Consider the following 22,232-nt stretch of genomic DNA (forward strand, 5'->3'; position numbering starts at 1 on the left):
CCCATGTACTACAGCCTTTTAGAATTATTTTTTTTCAGAGTGTGCTTATCAGTTCACCTAGTAGTGAAACCACATGCTTCCCTCAGCTCTGGCTAGGGTATATATGTTTCAGATAGGTGCCAGGTGATTTCTCCATTTACCACTTCTGTGACTGGGTCATACATCTGCCTGGAAGCTATGGCCCATATCCAACATGCACACTGAAGCAGCATTGAATGCATCCTTTCTTCTAGGACTGAGACTCCTCCTCTCACTTCTGCTCTCTGATCTCTAGGGTTCTACATTCTGCTTTTCTGCTTGGATCTATCTGTTTCTCTCCCTGCCTCTGCTGACCTCTGAGCATAGAATGAATGGCTTGCTGTCTTAAATGTTAGTGTTGTTTGTATGTTCTTTTGCTTTGTATCTAGAGTTGTCAACCCATGGGGGCTGGGTTAGCAAGTGACGCCATTTTTTTTGTGGTTCTCCTTGTCACTGGAGTGGTCTTCCCAATGCTGTGGCTATGAAGTCATCTCCTAACTTTAGCTCACATCATCTTTTGCAATGGGTTCTCCAAATGTATTGAGAAACACGATCTTCCTTGGCACTCCCCTATGTCCATTTTTTTACAACAAAATCATCCCCCAGGATGCAGGAGACTAGTTCTAGAATGCCAGTACATATCCACAGCTGCAGATGCTCATGCTCCTTATATAAAATCATCAGTATCTGCATATGATTCACACATCACCTCCTGCATACATCAAACCATTTCTATTCCTGTAAATACCAATTCAAGGTCAATATTGCTACACTGTATTTGTTAAGGAATGATATTTAAATAGAGTGCATACATTTTCTGTACAGATACATTCCTTTTTCAGCTCTTTTCTATCTGTGTTTGAGCTTTAGACTTCTCTGTAATTCCTCATTTAGCTACTTCCCCAAACGTTGTTATTCATTTGTATTTTCCAGGAATCTGGGACAAAGCCTTCTAAAGAGAGAGGCTTCAAAAAATGTCCAGGGAACCAGTTAGAGAATACTGTAAATTGCTGTGAGATATCTGCCTTCTCTTCAGCCTTTTCTCTCCATTCCTTACCTCAGTTCCCACTGCCACAGATTTTTGGTGTTTCCTCCAAATGAGTCTGTAGAGATGTAGCTTTTAATGTCTTTGATCATCCTTGTGAAACAATGACCTAAAAATAATTTTTAAAAAGCACAGCTGTGCTCTGCCTGAGCAAAACAAACCTGCATAAAAATCTCACAGCTTAGATGAAGAAAATGCTGAGATCTTAACACCAGCTTCTGAGAGAGGACTCACCTACTAAACCAGCTTCCGCTGGCCTTCTTTTCATCTTTTTACTTTTGTTTTTACATAAAAGATAGGATGTCTCTTGCTCATGCCTTCTAGAGGTGTGGCTTCTATGGCCTAGCAACCCTTGAAAAGCTAGCACTGGGCCTGTGATAGGAGAGAGCCAGCAGATGGCAGAGTATAGCCACTGCTTTGGAGTTCTGTAGCCTCTTATGTGAGCAGGTGGGCCAGTGCTTAGAGGGAGAAATATAACTGACACACTCTTCATAAGCCTGGGAGAAAAAATCAGGGGCAAAGAACAGAACCACACAGTGCATAAGAAACCTTTGATTAAACTAAGAGAAGCTTTACTTCCAGATGTACAAGCTAAGCTGGTGGTCACAGACTTACCTAGAATTATCTCCAGGGTGGCTGTTTCATGATCCTCAATTACTTACATAAACCTCACTTTCTGTAACAAAGAACTAGGAAGCAAAAATCCCGGGAATAATTCATTTCTGAATCAGCAGAGACTTTTCTTCTTTCGCCTAGCCATTTTCTAGCAGTACCTCTGTGGCTTGTTCTAATAAATAGTCCCACTGCAAAGAACATGAACTCGATCAAAGAGGTTTAAACTCTCCTAGGCTCAACAGAGTTGCTCTTTGCTACTTCAGGAGAGAGAGCTCTATTGTCTATTTTGTTTGTGTTCCTTAATTTTGATGTGTTGACTCTCTTCTGCCTCATTTAACTCTTACATCTCTCAAAGACTTAATTCTTTTCACTTTAATATTAAAATAGAAACTCTACATTGTTGAATTTCATTGAGGAAATTCTGAGTTCTCTGTCTCTGCACACATCTACACATACCTTACCCCCCCCCCACATGCCTGGGACTACCCCCCTGCTGCTGGGGATTGAGGTCTAGGGCCTTGCACTAGGCAAGCATTCTGTCATTGATTTCTGTCTGCCTCAAGCTCATTTGCTTTTATTTTTGAGATAGGGTTTGGCCAACTTTACCTAGGCTGGTATCTCCAGATTCCATCTCCTAAGTAGCTGGGGATATAGACATGTAACATCATGCTCAGCTAAGTGTGTGTAACATGTCTATATTCCAAGTTCCTTTCTTCCACCTCCCATGAGCCTTTCTTTCTAATTTTCTTTTTATTCTAATATTTTAGTATATAATAGCTCTGTATGAATCGTTTCACTGTAACACTCCACAGAAACACAGTAACCCTCAATAGTACCCCATCTGTTACTCTGTCAATCCTCCACATCTATAGGTTTGAAGGTTCTATTTTCATATATCCATACCAATCATATTCACATGCACTTACCCATCTCCATTTGAACTACTTCTCCCATCCCTGCACACGGAGTTTGTTTTACTTCCTTATCCTTCATTTTTGTGTATGTTTATTGTACCAAGGAGGTTCACTCTGGTATCTCACATATGCATTCATTATATTATAATTAGAATAATCCTTCATATTTCTCTCTCTCTTTTCCCACCTTCCCTAAATTCATATTGACCAACAGCTTTCACTTAGATTCCTTATGCAAACACAGACACAATAAACTTTTATATTAATAACTTTCTATCATTCTATTTGCCTCTCCCTGTTCCTTCTTGTTATCCTAAATATTATATTACATTTATATATGCATATAAATACAAATCAATATGCACATATATAAATATGTGTAATTTGAAGTCTGGCATTGTGTTGTTCCCAGCATGGTGATTTTTGCTCAGTACTACTTTTGGTATTCATATTTTCTTTGGTATTCATATATTCATGGTTCCATAGGAATTTTTGGATTGATTTTTATTTTCTTGAAGAATGACATTGGAATTTTTACTAGATATTGCATAAAATCACTACATTGTTTTGGTAGTATGGCCATATTTCACAGTAAAAAGTCTGCCAATCAATGAATGAACATAAGAGGTTTTTCCCTCTTTTAATGTCCTCCTTTATTTCTTTTGTCAAAGTTTTATAGTTTTCAATGTGAATTTGTTCCACTTCTTTGGTTAAAGTTATATCTATGTATTGGGGCTGGTAATATTTTCAAAGAAATTGGTTTCATTATTCATTTTTGGAAATCCTACTGATTTTTAAAGACTATTTTATAGCTTGCTGCATGTCAAAGTGTTTCTCATATCTAGGAGATTTTTTTGTAAAATCTTTAAAGTCTTTTAAGTACATGATAGATATGCCCGGGAGGACAGCTCCTCACTCCTTCTTAATCATATTATAAATGATTAGAGATAATTTGACCTTTTTCTTTTATTTGTTTCTTCTGCATAACTTCTATGGCTAGAAATGCCTGTACTATGTTGAATAAGAGTGATGAAAGTGTGCAATAATTCTAGGAAACAAGGAAGGATGGAGGATTAGAGGTAGAAGTAGGAGGAAGAGAGCTATTCAATTTGTAAACAGAGGAAATGTGTTGGTGGAAAGGGTGGAGAGGAAGGAGAAGATATAATTTTAAATTGAATATCCAAAGAACAGTGATAGCAAGTAAAGAGAAAGTATAGCTTAACAAGAAAGTGATAAGGAAGGAATAGAAATACCTAAATCAGATTTAATCTGATTAAACATCAGAGTTAATTTTTAAAATCTAGATGGCAAACAAATGGAAAAATGGCAAAAATCAAAGGAGAGAAAAAAACTTAGCTGTTGCTATATCATTCTGACCAGCAGATGGCAACATAGACACAGGTTACCTTGCTGTAATGGCAGATTCTCAGCTTGGAGGGGATGCAAGTTCAACTCTTGAGTGTTCTGAATGGTCTCCAGTGAGGGTCTTCTAAATGGTTACATCTTAATAACCTGTGCTTGCTCACTTTCTACTGAATCTGTGGCTTCTTCCTTTCCCTTTTTCCACAAACTCCATCGTTGTGATCAATGGCTTCCATCTAATTCTGACCTTCTGCTTTTCCTTGCCACTGCCATTTCCTATGTGGACCTGAGGTGAAAGTGTCACTACCTCACTGCAGTGCTCTGCCTTTCTCTCGATGAGGATTCTGTGATGTGTTTATAGGCTAGTGGCAGTCTGCATTATTTCTTCCAATGTCATTTCAGGGCAGTACCCAGGCCACCATGGTGAACTTTGCTTACTGCTATGTGCTAGTTTGTGGGATGTTGGTGGAATTTAGATCACCATGCTGTGTTGTTACTTTAATTTCTGGAGAATCAATTTTATATGTGTCTCTCTGCCCTGTCTCCCCGCCCCCCAGCTAAGCTATTGAGTATCTGGGACGTGCTTTCCACTTTTAAATCACCATCTTGACTCCAAGACATAAGATCCCTTGTTCATGTCAGAGTCTGTCATACTGGAATATTTCTCAGTTTAGTTACCCCCAGTTTAGTTACCCTCTTATTCCATCATACCATGACTTTAAAATAAGAGGTAAGTGTTCATTTCTGTATTCCCAGGACTTGGATCTGAGCCTCATATCAGAAGATATAAATGCAACCACATGCATTTGGATTTAATACTTCTGGCACCTGGCTGTCAGGGCCTCATGCCTACAATCGTAGCTACTCAGGAGGCTTAGATCTGAGCAGCACTTTTCAAAGCCAACCATGGCAGAAAAGGTCTTATGACACTATTATCTCTAATAAACTACTCAGAAAAGCTGGAAGTGGTGTTGTGGCTCAAGTGGTAGAGCACTAGCCTCGAGCATAAAGAGGCTCAAGGACAGCACCTAGGCCTTGAGTTCAAGCCCCAGGATCAGCAAAAACAAAACATATTCATGATTCAATTCTTTTCTTTTTGTTTTGTTTTTGTTTTTGTTTCTTGCCCAGTCCTGTGCTTAAGCTCAGGGCCTAAGCACTGTCCTTGGACTTTCCCAAGGCTAGGGCTTTACCACTTGAGCTTCAGCACCACTTCTGGTGTTCTTCTATGAATGTGGTACCAGAGAATCGAACCCAGGTCTTCATGCATGCTAGGCAAGCACTCTACCACTAGGCCAAACTCCTGGCCCTTAAATTGCTTCTTTAGTGTTCTATTTGTCAGAAAACCATCCCTTCAATTGTACTACAAACAACTATTTACTCATTTACTTATGTATTTTATTTGGCCATAATCTTCCTGTGCTACTTGATCCCTGTACAGGAAAACTGAGCAAGGTCAATGCATGCCTACCCTCAATGACAGAGCATCATCTTTATGTAACTAATGGCTGCAGAACTAGGCAGGCCTAATTACTAACAAAGGACTTAACTGTGTAAAATCATGGGCAGTGTGATGGAGAAATCATAAGCTAGCTGAAGGAAAGCAAATAATTCTGGTCACAGACACAACAGGATCATTGCAAATCTGCCCTGAGAATATAGTTCCAAAGATTACAACTTTCCTTCTACAGATTAGGAAAAAGAATCTGGATGCTTAATTCATCTGAATTCTCAAAACAGCTGTCCTTGCTTTTCCTACTTCCCAGGGGTTTAAAAAATTAAGCTCATTGCAATAATCCCAAACTGAGTTCTCCACAGAAAGGCTTCACCAGAGGTGGTGTTGGAATGCTCTGGGACTCCTGGGATCTGCATCTACCTCCTGTTCTGTGAGGAGCAAAGTTCAAACAGGGACTCCCAGTACCCTGGCCCCCTGCAGTCTCCCGCCCCCATCTGTCCTGCACCACTTTAGGAAAGCTGTCATATAGAAGATCTTTGAGGTGGCACTAAGATTAGCCATGAGATGGAAAGAATCAGTTCTCAAGTGTGATTTTGTGTTGATAGTTACCGTCATTCATTCCTGGGTGAACATGAAGCATTTACTCTGAAATCAGTCTGTTCTTGGCCTGAAAATACAACAAATGTGCAAGATAGAAAAGGCCACTACAGGAAAGATGGAAAATAGATACCTAGATAAGACAATTTCAGATAATGATAAATGCTATGAGGATATTGTGAAAGAAGAGTATTGTAGGGAAATGGAGAAAAATAATTATCTCGTTTGCATAATCAACAGGTATATGATTATCTGGGTTGCCTATTGATTTATACCAAGAGGCACCATTTTAGGTGATAAGTGATAAAGATTGTGTTAAAGATTGTCCCCAGAGTCTTTTCTATTTCCTATTTCCATTTCTAATCCTACCTTAACCAAAGTATTTGGTCAAGTGATATTGAGTTTGATTCTGATAACAAATATGAAGCCATTTTTTTTTAAAAAAGCAGCTAATTGTTCCTTGGCTCTTCTCATTTTCAGCAGACCCTGTAATTGCTGGTCACCCTTATATCAAAACTCTATATTCTCTCTGTCTCTGTCACTGTCTCTCCCTCTTCTCCCTCTATCCCTTTCTCTCTTCTCTCTCAGGGTATTAAAATATTCATCTGGACTAGCATAGCTCCCTATGCATCTCTCTGATTCCATTCTCTACCTCATTGGCCCTCAATGTCCAGCTCGGTGGAATAGCAAGGTCAGTCTTACCAAGAAATAAAATCATGGCATCTTCGAATAAAATCAAACTCCTTCCCAGGGAATACAAATCATCATGTCATATAGCGCCAGCCACCTGGCACCTCACGCCCTCCACTACCCTCCTCTCAGTGTGGCTCAGCCTCAAGTACTTTCTCTGTTTCAAAATCATTCTGAATCCTCTCCTGCTTCAGTGACTTTTCATCCGTGTGTTTTTTCACTGGCATGACCTCCTAGCTTCTAACCATTTCTAATGCACCAAATGTTGAATAAGTAGTTGTTGAGTGAAGGACTAAATGCAGATCTCTCTGCCCTCTTCTCTTCTTCCCCTCTTTTCCTTGGTTAAATCTTGAATTAAGGGACCTTCTAGAAAAGTGCTAGAAAATGTATCCCCCAATTCATTATTTAAGCAGCTCATGGGTTTTTTTTGTCACAATACCTTACTATGGCTTTATGCTGCATTTATTTGCCTTATTTATTTGTCTCATACTCCCTATGATTTTTAAGAAACTTAGTATCTGAAAAGGTTTTCTCATTTGGGGAAGGGAAGAATTTATCTGTCTTGGAACTTGGAACAGATCCCAAAACATCCCAAAGGAAACTCAAATTTAAGAATACCAGTCGATGTAAACGCATCTCACAGAGTTGAAATGTTTTCTGGTGTTATTGCTTGGGGTTGATTTCAGAAAAGGAGACTGGTTTTCACATCAAATTTCATAAATTATTGGCCTTCCAGAGAGGGATTTGATGAAATATTAAGGTCGACACTGGGGTTTTGAAAATGCCATTACTTAACATTTTAAGAGTTTCATATTAAAAAAGATAATTTATCTTCTCTTGGGAACAAATAGGCCATATTTCTCCTTTTTGGTTGAAATAGAAGATGTGGAAGGAGGGACAGTAACTCAAATAATAATCATAAAATTGAAAATCAATGCCTCAACCTCCGGTCTGCATAGCAGTTAATAGTGTTTACGTCAGTTAACATCTGGCCTCCAAATGTTATCAGTCTTGAGCACAACACCTACAGACAGTCTGGCATTTCGTTTTTAAATATGTGCTTTGAGGAGGAGGAAAGGGTGAGAGAAGCGGGAACAAGGAAAGGAAAGGTGGAATTATGAGACACTAGGGCCTGTTCTCCTTTACTTAGGCAGTAAGCATAAAAAGCTGCATTTCCTTTTTCTTTTCTTCTTTCTCCAATTAAGTACATTCATTGTGCCAGACGAAGTGTTAAGCACTTGGAAAACATTGCCTCATCTCATTGTTCTAACCCCTTTGTGAGGAAAAAAAGATGTGAAAATTAAAGTTCAAAGACTTTAAATAACTTGCAGACATTCACTTCAGCAATCTAATGGTAGATCCTGGATTAAAACACACTTTGACTGGATGGGTACATTAACAAAACCATCATCTCTGAACATCTGTTCTTTCATGCTGTTACTATAGTGTGTTTCTAAGATGTGTTTCTGAAATCAGTTCCTTAGTTCTGAACTCTGCCCTTCTCTTCTACAGAAAGCTCATAGACAGTGTTGGCATACTATATTTGTTGTGTCCTGGATCATTTTCCATCTTGTATATCTGCAAAGATTTGTATTTAAAGCAAGCCAACCCCAAAACAAATACTTCCATCACACATAGACAAGTGTAAAGAACTCATCACCAACAAACCTGCAGTATAAGAAATGCTAAAATAAATCTTTTTTTCTATACAAAGAAATGAAGATATTTTCCTTCTTAAAATCTCTGTAGCTTGTGCCAATGGCTCACAGTTGTAATCCAAGCTACATGGGAGGCTGGGAATGGGAGGATTGTGGTTCAAGATCAACTTAGGCAAAAAAAAAAAAAAAGAATCTGGATATAATGGTGTGTACCTGCCATCACAGCGAGTATGGGAAGGGTAAAAATGGGCAGGTATGTATCCAGGCAAAAACGGAGTCCCTATTTCCAAAAAAAAAATAAAAAAAGCAAAATACAGGGCTGGAGATATATCTCCTGCTTAGAGTACCTGTCCAGCAAGCACAAGGCTTAATGTTCAAACTCCAGTAGTGCAAACAAACAAACAAATCTCTTGGAAAAGATAATTGACTAAAGAGTGTAAAAATGAAAATAATGAATAGTGAGTGAATGGTGAGAGAAATGGAGGGACAAAGAGTGAACAAATACAGCAGCAATGCTCACTAGACACCATGTTGAAAATCAACTATACAACTTGTGTTTGGAAACAGGACAGAAAAACTGGGAGAGTGAGGGAAGGGGTGACTGTTTCAAAAGAAATGCACTTTTATCTGACTTATGTAATTATTACCCCTATGTACATCATCTTTAAAATAATAAATGTAAATAAGAGCATACAAGCAAAGAAAGGAGAAATGGAAGTACAATTCTGTGATATTTTTATACTATATGTAAATATTGCTTAAAGGTAGTTCTCAATAAGATAATGGTTTGTGCTACAAATCCTATAGTATTCATTAAACTTTCAAAAGGAATGAAGAGGTACAGATAACATATTAACAAGGAGGGAAAGTGGAATATCAAAATAAAGCAAAAGGAAGAGAAATTATAAATAAATGGTTAAAGTAAATTTGTTCTAACTATGCTTTCTCACTTTAAGTCCTTCTATAATAAACCATAATTCAATTTATTGTGCAAACAAATTTCTATTAGAGAGATAAAGAGAGTGGGGAAAAGGAATGAGCTCTCAAATTTATGGGAGGATTAGCAAAGAAATGAGGATTTGAAAGTCAAAAGATATAAAATACTAAATACACAGGATGAACAACCTAGAAAACTAAGTATAATATGAGGATTAAAGTTAATGAAATGATTCTACATCAGGGAATTTTTTTGCTAAGTAAATATCAGCTGCTCTTGTCACTATAAAGTATTTACGTGAGATTATAGGTATGTTAATCTATATAACTACAGTAATTGTCTTACTGTCATATTTCTATAACAGCATGTGCAGACTGAAAATATACACAATAAAATTTATTACAAGTAAAACCATCTAACTCTGGAGAATAGTCAATACTCAATGTAATGTCTATAAAATGTTGTAAATAGTTTTAAAAGTTACTTATATTGCTGTTTCTATTTCATCAATGGCTGCTTTATTCTCCAATTATTCTAGTCAGGATTTGTTTCATGGTTTTTTATAGGAAATCTTGTTCATAAAATGAACGAGTATTCTATATCTTGTCTTTACCACTGGTCAACTCTTAATCATTATCTTTCTCGAATGTTAGGAATATTTGATGCAAGTTATCCTTTAATCTTCATGAAAAGTCTTCTCCCCATTTTGTTTCACAGGCATTACTATATCTTTAATATTTTCCAAAATTTTAATCATTTCCTTGATGATTTTTATCATCTCTTCACCAGTGACTTCTTCTTGTGATCCAGTCAGTGAGAACCAGAGGAATGCCAAGATGACGAATGAATCTACCTCGACAAAGACAGTATATTGAGACGTCAAGAAGAGCAGAGCCTATCAAAGGATAAAGGATAGAAATTATAGATGCTTCCAGACTGAGTTCTAGGTTATTCCTGTCTCTGTACACTGCGTTAGTGCATCAGTGACCTCAGCTCTGATGATGATCTCATGTAAAATGCATCCAGGTTCTACAAAACCACTAAGCATTGATTTAGCAACAGAAGAGTCTTAGAAACGTCAACATTCCAAAAATAAATGATTCCATTAGAGCTCAGGCAGTGTCTCCAGGCTTTGTTGGTATTTGTTACTATTTTTCAGAAATCTAATCTTCCTGTAATTTGGTACCCCAAGTGCCTGTGGTTTGTCACAACTTGCCTTTGATCCAAATGGCAGTGCCCTCATTTTTTATGCCCCAAGGATAAGGTAAAAGGTAAGCAGACAGGTTTCAAGGACAGTTTCATGACTGTTGTATTCTTTGTAAGCTGTGATAATTCTCTGTCTTGAATATGGAGTTTGCATGGTGTATGAAAACCGTAAAGGACAGACTTCAGATACATTTTCAGAGAAATCATTTCTTTTGAAAAATTGTTAAAGGGGGAAAAGCAAGAGGATTGGGAGGAATGGAGGAGGAAAATGGAGACAAAAACATGAGAAGGGGTATCAATGTGTGAGAAGTAATGCACCTACCACCTGGCAAATGTAACTATGTAACTGTAATCCCTTTATACATTACCCCGACAATAAAAAAATAAATACAAAAATTGTTATTGTAAAGGTTATGTACAGAGGGCTGGTTACATAAATCAGGTAAACAGTGTCCTCTCATCCCTCATTTTCTCCCAGTTTTTCTCTCCTGACTCCCTCCTGCTACAAGTTGTACAGTTCATTTTCAACCAAGTGTCTAGCCAGTATCTCAGCTGCATTCACCCTTTGTCCAACCGTCTCTGTGCTCTCCCAGAGCAATCTGTTCAAAAGAGAAATATGGAAGGTATGTTTTGAAGTGGACAAAGAACTCCTTTTCAACCAATGTGAATTTCTATTTTCTTTTACTGAAACTCCCACTTTGGACAGCTACCTTACACAAATTCATCTTGATTACCAGGAACCGGGAGTTTGGCCAAGTGGCAGAGTGCTTGCCTAGCATGCACGAATACCCGGGTTCAATTCCTCGGTACCACATACATAGAAAAAAAGCCGGAAGTGGTGCTGAGGCTCAAGTGGTAGAGCTCTAGCCTTGAGAAAGTCCAAGGACAGTGCTGAGGCCCTGAGCCCAAGCCCAAGACTGGCAAAAAAAAAAAAAAGAGTGACTGCTTTCAAAGCTAAATACTTGAGGAAATGTATTTACAAGGCATTCTTCCAGTTGCTTTTCCTGCTCATGTGTCCTCACTCCCAGTTAAAGGAGGTCTTTGAAGGGTTAATTCGTTTCATATACTACTTACCCCTGTCAATAATTCTATTTCTTTGTTTGATCTTTTCACTACCAATTCTCTCAACATGGATTTCCTCTTTCATACTCAGTTATCATAACCTACTGTTAAATTACCCACTCCAACCAAGACATCACTTGCAATATTCAGAAGGGCAAAAAACTCTTCACCTGAATCTCTGACTCATATATTTTTGACTCACAGGTGGAGGTACTGTTTGATGTGTCACCTCCATAATGTAACATTATATTGGGACAAACACAAACTACCTTGAGGTATCTACCTGGTTTATTGTAGGTTACTTCTTAATTTTATAGATGCATGAAATTCCTTGCCATTCTTTCAAATATTTAAACAAATTCTGACAAGCAAGTGTCATGTTTTTGTCTAATCTGGCTTTACAATTTAGAGATTATTTTAATGTAGAATCAAGAGATTCTCAAGGTCATTTCTTTTTTTTAGGGGAGAGCACAAACTCAGTCCCCCACTACCACAAATTATGCCGTCAACTTTCCCACATTTGGGGAAATCACAAGGGTCAGCACATCTGGATAAGCCAGGCCCTGATAAAACCACCTGCATGATCATGGTATCTCCCTGCCAGGTTAGTATTTAAGGTCATTTTTATTGACTGTAAATAGCAATAAGTTTTAGTCTTATTAGAAAGACTGAATTTAGTGATAATTGATTGTTCAAGCTTAAAGAGTATGGAATTTTTCTGATACAAACTGCATCTCAGTCATAGTTTGGAAGAAAATACTTTAACAGAAAATAACACAAAACTCTCAAATCACCCCTAAATTCCTGTAGTATAATTATCATGTTTGCTCAATGCTCAGGTCAATTAAAAATTAAGTTGTTGCATAAACACAAAGTACCATTTTATTCTTCTGTATCAAAACCTCTGATTCATCAACATTCAAATGCCTTATTCTGACAGTCAAGAATCCTAATGGTATGACCCAAACTTGACCTAACCTTCTGTGCCATCATTGTTTATCAATACTCTAACCAAGTTGAGTCAGAGCTTTTTTCCAAGAACTCTGTTTACTTACTTTTTCTCTTCCTTTTCCTGCTCCTCAGTGAACTAATGTAATGAGTCAGACAGAAGCTTTGTATGAAGAAAGATATGGGTTTGAATAGAAGAAGCTGTGCCATTTATTAGCCAAACATCCTAGCATTTAATATATCTCTGATAGTTTCCTCATATACAAAATCTTGATAGAGGAGAAAGCTCAAAGCTTGTTGTGATGATGAAATTTAATAAGAGGTATAAAGATTCAGGTGTTTAGCTCTGCAGTTTTCTAGCCATATCAGCAACAAGACAAAGATGGCAGGTTTCTGTTGACATGGGATCTTGGATTTTGCCAGTGTCTCTCTATTTCCTGAAATGCAATTCTCTGAGATCCGCCAATATTGTTGACAATCCCCGAAAAGATCTAAGGTGGCTAGGGAGTGTGAAACAGAAACTTAGCAGGGTTAAGAAGATGGAATGGTGATCACTTTGAAATGTCTCAGGGAAAGAGTGGGAACAGATTCTTGGAAGGTTAGTGGCTCAGGACATGTTAGTGACATGGCCCAACCATGTCTAACAGTCATTGAATCAGCTTCCTCAAAGGCACATATCATCTTTGTCGCCTAATTTTCTTGAGTTTGCATGTTCTAGGACATAGTTTTAGCTAATGAGATGTAAGTCAAACTCTTTAGGGAAAATAAGGCCATGTCATATGAAATTACCATTTTTATTGATTAAAATAGAATTGAAAGCTATCCATTTTAGGTACTTCAAACTATAGAAAACAAATGTTATTATCTAGAAGCTTTTTTCTTTTTTCTATCTAGAATAGAGGATCGATACATAGTAGTAATATTATAGCTTTAAGATGAGTCCTAGAATAGTGGCCAATGAAGTTAAAAGTATTTTGGTGACACCACTGAATGATGAAATGGACCTAAGACTACCTGCTCCTGAAATTCCTTTTGTTTGAGACTCTTACAGCCCTAATTGTTAACTTTAGGTAGCTTATATTGTAGCTAGAAAGAACAATCATTGATCCAAGGTACTAAATCTAATGAGAGATGGCCAGTTGATCTTTAATAGATAAACAGTTGCCTCCAGAGAAACTGGTCTCAGTGAGAAAACCATTTGAACAGAAATAAATGTCTTGCTTCCTCTACATGGAACATGATAAGAGTGCAAAAGAAAGGGAACAGTAGGAAAAGAGCACCGGGAAGTTTCAGTTTTAAAGAGGGTGGTCAAGTTAGCAAAACAGGGAGATTAGTTAGATAGTTGAATGTCAAGCTGAGAAAACAGAGCATATAAAGACAACAAATGACTGGCATATTTGAATAACAAGTAAGCCGGGATAACTGGAGGTAAAAGGAGGTAAAATCAGGGGAATACAAATGGTGTCACAAGAAGCCTTCATAAACTAAGTGCAGGCAAAACTGCACTTGATAATGATTACAAGGTGTTAAACCTGAGCAAGGTATAATACCAAACTAACATGAAGGCTCAAGGCAATATTACCTGACATGAAGATATCAGAGGAAGAACTCATGGAGCTGGAGGATAAAGATCGTATCACATTAAGTTTCTATGACAGATATCAAAGAAGACCTGTCAAGCATACAGCTAGAGGTATGAATCCAAACTGCAAGAAAGATACATACAATTTAAATTCATTAGAATGTCCCACACTTATGTAAATATGGGGTAGTTTCTACAAGTATGCACAGCAGAAGAGAAATCTACGGTTTTCTTCATCTATTCTTAGTCTTTTGTAGACTGATATTTTACTGAGAGTGCTGCTATCAGGAATTCTGGAAGACTAGATCAAGCAATTTATACAAAGGGCACATTTCAAAGCAGCTATTTAATAAGTGACGCTTAATATGTAATTGTTCACTTAACATTTATTTGCCCACTTTGGTGAGCTTTTTGTAACGATGAAATTATTTAATCTTCACAGCAATGAAGATTCAGAAGTCTACACAATGTAAGAAACTTGCCAAGATCAGAGAGCTGATAAATAGCAGATCCTGGATTCAAGCAAAGATCTCTTTACTTTTTTTCATATATTTTTATAGTAATTAATAGAAGGGTTACATGATATTTGCCAGATAGATGGTGCATTAATTCCCATACATTGATACCCTTTCACATGTCTTGGTCCCCATTTCCCCCCCCACCCCCATCCCTCATCTTGTTTTCCCCTGTTCCCTATCCAATTTCAAATAACCAAATACAAATATATCCAATATATCAGGTAACAAAGTGAGATACTGTAACAATATGAACTTACGTTCCTAATCAACACACTCGACCAGACCTGCAGATTCAGAAGCCCTTAGCACATGTATACAGTCACTCTGATATACAATGCCTACTCAGCAGGAAATGTCTAATATGTCTACATGGATATCCAATGTGCATCGTCCACTATATGTGACTATACAGAGTTTCTTATCTTCCCAATCAACTCTAATTCTCTTACAGTCCTTCCTATCTCACTAAGGGGCCAATTTTCTACCCAATTTCTCAAGTGAAACACTGTCCTTAATTCCCCTCTTCCTCTTTTCCAATTTACTCAAACCTATTCACAAGCTAGGATTGATGGCTTTTGTGAGCCACCAATACTTGATGAAAGGAGGTAATTTAAAAAAAAAGATTTTATTAAACACTGATTTTTACATCATATTTCAAATGTCATGTTTAACAAACAAGTATTCAAGAAGGGAATCTTTATATGCAATCAGTAATTTTTTTTAAAAAAAGAACATTCCAAGTTTGGCTCAGAGGTTGGCCAGAAATTAATTTGAGAATGGAAAGGGAACCATTAACTATGAGATTAAGTATGGAAGAAATCACCATGATTTCTATATTAAGATTCCCAGCAGCTTGGTAGACAGGTTAGGGAGCTTAGTTCATACTATGGGATGTATGAAGGAATTTAGGTCAACAGAGAAGGAGGCATAAACTTACAATGACAATCACTGGAGACAGGAATTGAAAGAAAGTTGGAGATCCTCTGGATTGCCTTTTAGGAAATCAGAAATCATCTTAGATAATCTAACTATTGGTCAAAGAAGAGTCTGTTAGATGGCTAAAGGAACAAGTCACATCTCTTTCTTTCTTTCTTTCTTTCTTTCTTTCTTTCTTTCTTTCTTTCTTTCTTTCTTTCCTTCCTTCCTTCCTTCCTTCCTTCCTTCCTTCTTCTCTTTCTTTCTTTCTTTCTTTCTTTCTTTCTTTCTTTCTTTCTTTCTTTCTTTTGTTGGTCTTGGGGCTTGAATTCTCAGCCTGGGCACTGTCCCTGAGCTCTTCAGCTCAAGGCTAGTGCTCTATGACTTGAGCCATAGCTCTATCATTTGAGCCATAAGCATCTCATGGACTTTAATGCTAGGTCTGGCTTTGAACCACGATCCTCATATCTCAGCCTCCTGAGTAGCTAGGGTTACAGGTATGAGAAATGGTGCCTGGCTAGAAGTCCTATGTCCTAAGCGCCTCTTCCTCTTCCAAGAACTGCATGGTGGATATATCTTTCACACAATTCTAAAAGGTTGGTATTATCCACATTAATCTATGTACAAATGTAGGCTTGGATAATGTGTTTAAGAGCCATTGTAACAACCACATGATGCTTGGCTCACGCTGGCTTTTCTGTGAGAGAACAAGCTATCTTTTGTAAAATCAACTGTTATTTTAGAATTCCCAGCATGTTATTACAAAATTCATCTCAGGTCATACACACACACACAAATTTGTCAATGGGCTGTACCTGAATTGTGTCTGACCTGAAGTTAAATTTCAAATTACTTGAGGAAACAAATTTGGTGTGTTTCTGATACTATTAACTTAAGGGCTCACAAACTTTCCTGCCCAGTTTGACCTTGGGAACTATAATACTCAAATCTCAGCCCCAGTAGCTAGGATTGCCTGAATGAGTCATCAATACCCAACTTCTGATATATATATATATATATACATAAAAATATATACATATATAAATATATATACATATGTACATACATATATATATCTAGTTTTATGTTATCTTTCTTATTTCTGAATGCTTTCATTTATAACTATAAATATTGTTTTTGCTATGTTTATTACTAAGAACAGTTAAAATAACATGCTTGTTTACCCATTGTGGCATAAATCAACAAGGTTTAATTGGAAAAATAAATGAAGATACCAACCTCATGCCATTCCCTGGGGTTCTGGCAATATTTTCAACTTACTCTCCTTCAAAGGACCATCACTTCCATCTCCAGAAAGTTTTTAGCAACAATCTTAAGACACCTTTTTTTTTCTTTTTTTTTATTGTAATTAGTAAAAGGGTTACATGATATTTGCCAGATAGAAGGTGCATTAATTCACATACATTGATACCCTTTCACATGTTAAGACACATTTTTAAAGCTCTAAATTTACCAAATCAATCACAGTAAATCCAAGGATGTCAGAGGAAAAGGTAGTTTGAGAATGTGAGTGGGGAATGATATATCATGGGTAAAGCAACAACTTGGAAACCTGAAAGAGCAATGGCTTCAAAAGGGATCATCCATTCTCATTTACAATGCAAAAGGCTCCTCAGTCATCATTCGCCTTAGCCTGCAAGCAGCCTACAAGGCATTTTTGCAATTTTAAGAATCAGCTTTGATAACTAATATCCACATTAAAAGCTCCTCAACTTCATACTGCATTAAGAGGATGCTAATGTATCAGGCTCCAGAATGTCTCCATTTTACCTCTTAGAACTTATGAAGACACAATTTGGAAAGTATAAAATATTTTCTCACTCTAATGGATGGGAGGTAAGGCTCAAAGCACAATATCTAAAATAGAAGTACTACATATTAACCTAGAGTTGTAATGCTTTGAAGTACTAATGGATCAAAGGGTATTTTTTATTAGCAAATCAGCTTTCTTTTTATTACTACTGCCTAAAATATCCAATCTTCCATGAGTTATTTTTTTTCATTTAGCAGCCCCACACTACCACTTCTAAGCTCCAGATGTTTCATTTCCAGAAATCCTTTCCTTCCTTCTTCCTTCCCTTCTTCCTATCCTCTCCACTATTCTTTCTCTTCCTTTCTTTCCATCGTTTTTTAAACTTGTGCCATTAAGTAGCCTTTCCCATTTCTTAGGACTTTCCTCAAGTCCCTACTTCCCTTGCACTGATAGCTAAGCAAGCAGGCCCTTCTAGTTTTATGAGCTGCCATGTTGATTACTATAGGAAAAAATCTTCAGTATGATAAACTATAAATGTGACAACGGTAGGTGTCCATCATCATCAGTTCTTCTTGTTATAGACTGAGTGACCCAAAGTCTTTATAGCTTTTGCTCTCTGGTTTTATTATTAAGGATAAGGTTCAGCTCTATTTCTATACTCTCTATGTTCCTATTTTCCCTAAAGATCATGTAGTGTTCTTTCTCCAAAGGAGTCTTCTTGCAGTTGTTTGACAAGAAAATTCTAACCAGGTAGTTTCATTTGAATAGTTTGATATCTGTGTTGGTCCATTTAAATTAAACAGCCTCAAAGCAATTATTAAAACATTAAAAAAGTTTACTAGAGGCATGCAAATGGGGCACTGATTATAAAGGTATACCAATATAAGCAGAGAGTGTGACAATGGGCTTTGTACAATTTTCTAGAATTTAATTTTCCTATAACTTTATCTCTAACACCAAAGGAAGATCAGAGAGAGAACACCTTGGGATTACTACAGAAAATACTATTCAGGAAACTATAAATGAAATGTATCACCTATAAAATCCCTTTCTATCAGGACTTGTCTAGATTTGCAAGCAGCTGTGAAACTTTGTATCCTGATAGCACCCAACAGAGCTGTGTGAATGACCTGTTGCCTTGACATTGTCAGATATTACATGCCATGTCCACTGGCTCCTGTTTCCAGTCTCATGCCATTCTTCTCCTCCTGCCATTTACAAGCCCCAAAGAAAACAGTCTTAGAACTTCCTACTGATTTGTCTTTTTCTGGGTCAATATTTGAGAAGTCACATAGGAGTAAGTTCACCATACTAGAATTATACTATATATACATTTGGAAGCCATACTTCTTGATTCAGCCTGAGAAGACAGAAACCCTGATGCTATTGACAGCAATTGGCAGAAATAATGCAATTAGCAAATGGAATAATTTTTTTCCTATAATAGACTCCCAAAACAGACATCTGATAAAACAGGCTTAAAAATGGCCACTGAATATTCATATGACCAGGCAACCATTCAGCCAACACTGCTTTAGTTCTACTAGGTTGTATGCTCCATGCTAAGAGTGCTTCGATGAATAAATGCCACCCGGGCTCTCACGGTGTTGGCAGTCTAGTGTCGGAATAATATCCCCACAAAAATCTGACCACAGATTTCTTCCAAGAAATAGCATTTCTGAAGGGTAGGATAGATATTCCAGAGGATTCATGATGGATTAAAAGTTGCTATACTGGAGGTAAGTTGGTGGGCAAATTATAGCAAGATTGATTATCTACCAAAAAAGTGTAATTTATTGGTGTATAGAAGGCAATCCATCAAGTAGAAGAATCAGTGAGACCAAAGAATGGCTTCATCTTCTAACTTACATCTTTTATCCTATACTTTTTCATTGTACTATGAAAAAGCAGGGGAGACAGATTATTTATTCAGCCTGCAATGATATCATGATTTTCTATAAGAAATACATACATAGTGAGTCTTCAAATTCAAATCCAATAATTAGATCCCAATCTAGTAAATAAGAATTGCTCTTTGGGATGGGCTCTGAATCTGTCTGCTTCTTTTGGGCACTGGAAGCAACTCACCAACTACTTAGCCATTAGTCTGACACAGGAATTGTGAATAGATTACATCCTTGTTAATATTATGCTGCTTTCTCTGGTGTTTTTCCTGCTTTCAATTCTGGCCCCAAAATACTTCCAAGTTTTGCATTTTCATGTGTTGCCTTTTCTTTTATAACCTTAACCAGCAACTTATTAACAGCAGAATTCCTGTACAATTCTGTTTTCAGCCTCTGAGCTTTGCCTTTTCTACTATTGCTGGAACAATAGTTCTACCTTACAAATCCAACCATCTTCTAAGACTTTTGCAGATGCTGTTTCCAGAACATGTATGAATTATATGTAATGATCTTCCAAAGGGTTAGTCAATAAACACTTAGATGCACAGAGCACTGTTGATGGTACTTAGGATTTAAATAGTCAATGCTATAAAACCAAGTACATGCTGGAAACATGATAAAAATAGTCAACAACACCAGTTTATTCAATAAATATGACTGCTTTAGATACTAGATGCTATATGTACTACAGCATAGATGCTATAGATACTAGATACTATATAACATGAAGTTATATATTTTTTAAAGTAAATGCAATTTCTGTCTCATTTTTTCTTATCTGTCAATAGTAGAAGAAATAAAAAGTCCATTATTCTATGTGGAGTTTGAGACATACATGCTCTTCAACTTTGTGGCCTCATTATTGGTTTTATTTTTCAAAAAAAAACCTTTGTGTTTGAAAATGAGAGTAAAATTTGGAAAGTAAAAAAATTAAGGTAAATAGTATCATAGGGTGTGGTATCTCATAAATTTAGGTTTAAAAATAATTCAGTGGTTTCACATAACAGCCCCAATCCACTAATTAAGAAACTGTAAATATTTTTTTCCTTATATTCTGGAAATTGTACTTGATATGTTGCCATTGATTGCTGCCAAAAACATGATGGGAAGAGCTCATCCTTCCTTTTTTTTTTTTTTTGCCAGTTCTGGGCTTGAGCTCAGGGCCTGAGCACTGTCCTTGGACTTTCTCAAGGCTAGAGCTCTTCCGCTTGAACCTCAGCACCACTTCTGGCTTTTTTCTATGTATGTGGTACCAAGGAATCAAACCTGGGTCTTCATGCATGCTAGGCAAGCACTTTAACCACTAGGCCAAACTCCCGGCCCACATCCTTCCTTTTTTTTTTTTTTAATATATATATGCGATATGGAGAGAAATTCCAGAAGCTTACACTTACACAGAATTAAAATGAATCTTACAAATCAGAAATGACTTACAAGCTGGTCACTTTTACTCCACTAGAGACTCCTGGGAGTGAATTCAACTCCACTAGAGACTCCTGGGAGTGAATTCATCTCCACTAGAGACTCCTGGGAGTGAATTCAACTCCACTAGAGACTCCTGGGAAGGAATTCATCTCCACTAGAGACTCCTGGGAAGGAATTCATCTCCACTAGAGACTCCTGGGAAGGAATTCATCTCCACTAGAGACTCCTGGGAAGGAATTCATCTCCACTAGAGACTCCTGGGAAGGAATTCATCTCCACTAGAGAGATGAAAACCAAACTTTAGAGGACCTCTCTAGGAGTTAGAGTGTCTCCAGGACTTATCTAGGCAACTGTACTTTTACTTAAATGCTTGTGTAGGGTGTTTATTGTTTTAAAGATTACTGTACTTAAAGCAACAAATAGAGTTATTAAACTACCCAACTTATTTTCCGACGAAGAACACAAGTTTCAAATAATTTATGGGTCTTGCTCATAGCCACAAAGATATGTGGCAGAAAAGTGCTCAGTAATCTCCCTGTCCATTCCATTGCTTGAAATTACTCATCTAAGAAGTTGGGTTCTGATGGCTTACCTGTGTAGTCCTAGTTCTGTAGGAGGTTAAAATTAGTAGGATCACCATTCAAGGACAGCCTGAGAAGAAAAATTTGTGGGACTCCCCTTTTCAGGCAGTTAGTCAGTTACTATAGTGTTTAACTGTCATCGTGACTATGATGGAGCGCCTAAAATAAGCCAGTTCATTGTGTGCACCTTGATGTAATTGAGACTTTACTGTGAAATAAGCAGCACAAAGGAGCTGGAGGCATGGCTCAGGGGTAATGCGCATTCTTAACAAGTATAAGGTCCTGAATTCAAACCCTACTTCCACAAAACGAAAAGCATTTGGAGAAATAATGGATTGATGGATGGATGGATGAATGGCTGAATTAAACACCCAAAACAACTATAATGATTACATCCCATTTGTTTTTCTCAATCCTTATCCTTCATACTTCGGTCTAGGGAGTTGATCATCTGGCCCCTCATCTTCCGGCTTTTGTTTGAGTTACCCAATAGAAGAAAGCAACAAGAGAGAGCCAGGCAGGTGGAAAAGTATCTCAGCACAGCTGTTTTCTTGTTTGTTTAAGGTTGGCACTGCAATTCTAGGGCTATAGCAATGTATACATTAGGCTCTGTTTTCCTTCATTTTCCCCTGCCAAGCAGTAATGATCACTTCTTATTAACCTTTGAATAGCTCAGCATCTCTTATTGGTTCCTACAACTTTGCCTGTACTTTCTGTAAATAAATCTTTACCAAATTCTATTAACTACCACAGTTGGATGTGTTCTCTGTCTGTCCAAGGATCACTATGATGCTGTACACTCAAAAATTATGATTTTCAAAAATTAATAGTGTCTCATGTTCTCATAGCCATCAAGAAGGTTTAAGTTTGACCTAATCCAGTGAACTGAATTTGCAGATAGAGTAAGGTTTTTTTTTTGCCAGTCCTGGCCTTGAGCTCAGGGCCTGAGCACTGTCCTTGGACTGTCTCAAGGTTAGAGCTCTACCACTTGAGCCTCAACACCACTTCCGGCTTTTTTCTATGTATGT

The 22,232-nt window shown here is 37.3% G+C and overlaps 1 protein-coding gene, 1 long non-coding RNA gene and 1 pseudogene across 3 annotated transcripts in view; 1 reads left to right on the plus strand and 2 right to left on the minus strand.

Annotated features, from left to right (window-relative positions):
• Pde4b (phosphodiesterase 4B) overlaps window positions 1–22,232 on the minus strand; it is a 495,117-nt gene that overhangs the window by 128,048 nt on the left and 344,837 nt on the right. The gene's annotated exons all lie outside the window — the stretch shown is intronic.
• LOC150061692 (uncharacterized) lies at window positions 10,086–14,596 on the plus strand. The gene is made up of 3 exons (XR_016535845.1): window positions 10,086–10,560; window positions 12,020–12,161; window positions 14,530–14,596. It is a non-coding gene; the product is annotated as an uncharacterized LOC150061692 (long non-coding RNA).
• LOC150061693 (U1 spliceosomal RNA) lies at window positions 12,017–12,169 on the minus strand (annotated as a pseudogene).

Source organism: Megascapheus bottae, chromosome 6, assembly GCF_031878675.1.
Source record: "Megascapheus bottae isolate mThoBot1 chromosome 6, mThoBot2.hap1, whole genome shotgun sequence".
In the NCBI taxonomy this organism is placed as follows: Eukaryota; Metazoa; Chordata; class Mammalia; order Rodentia; family Geomyidae; genus Megascapheus; species Megascapheus bottae.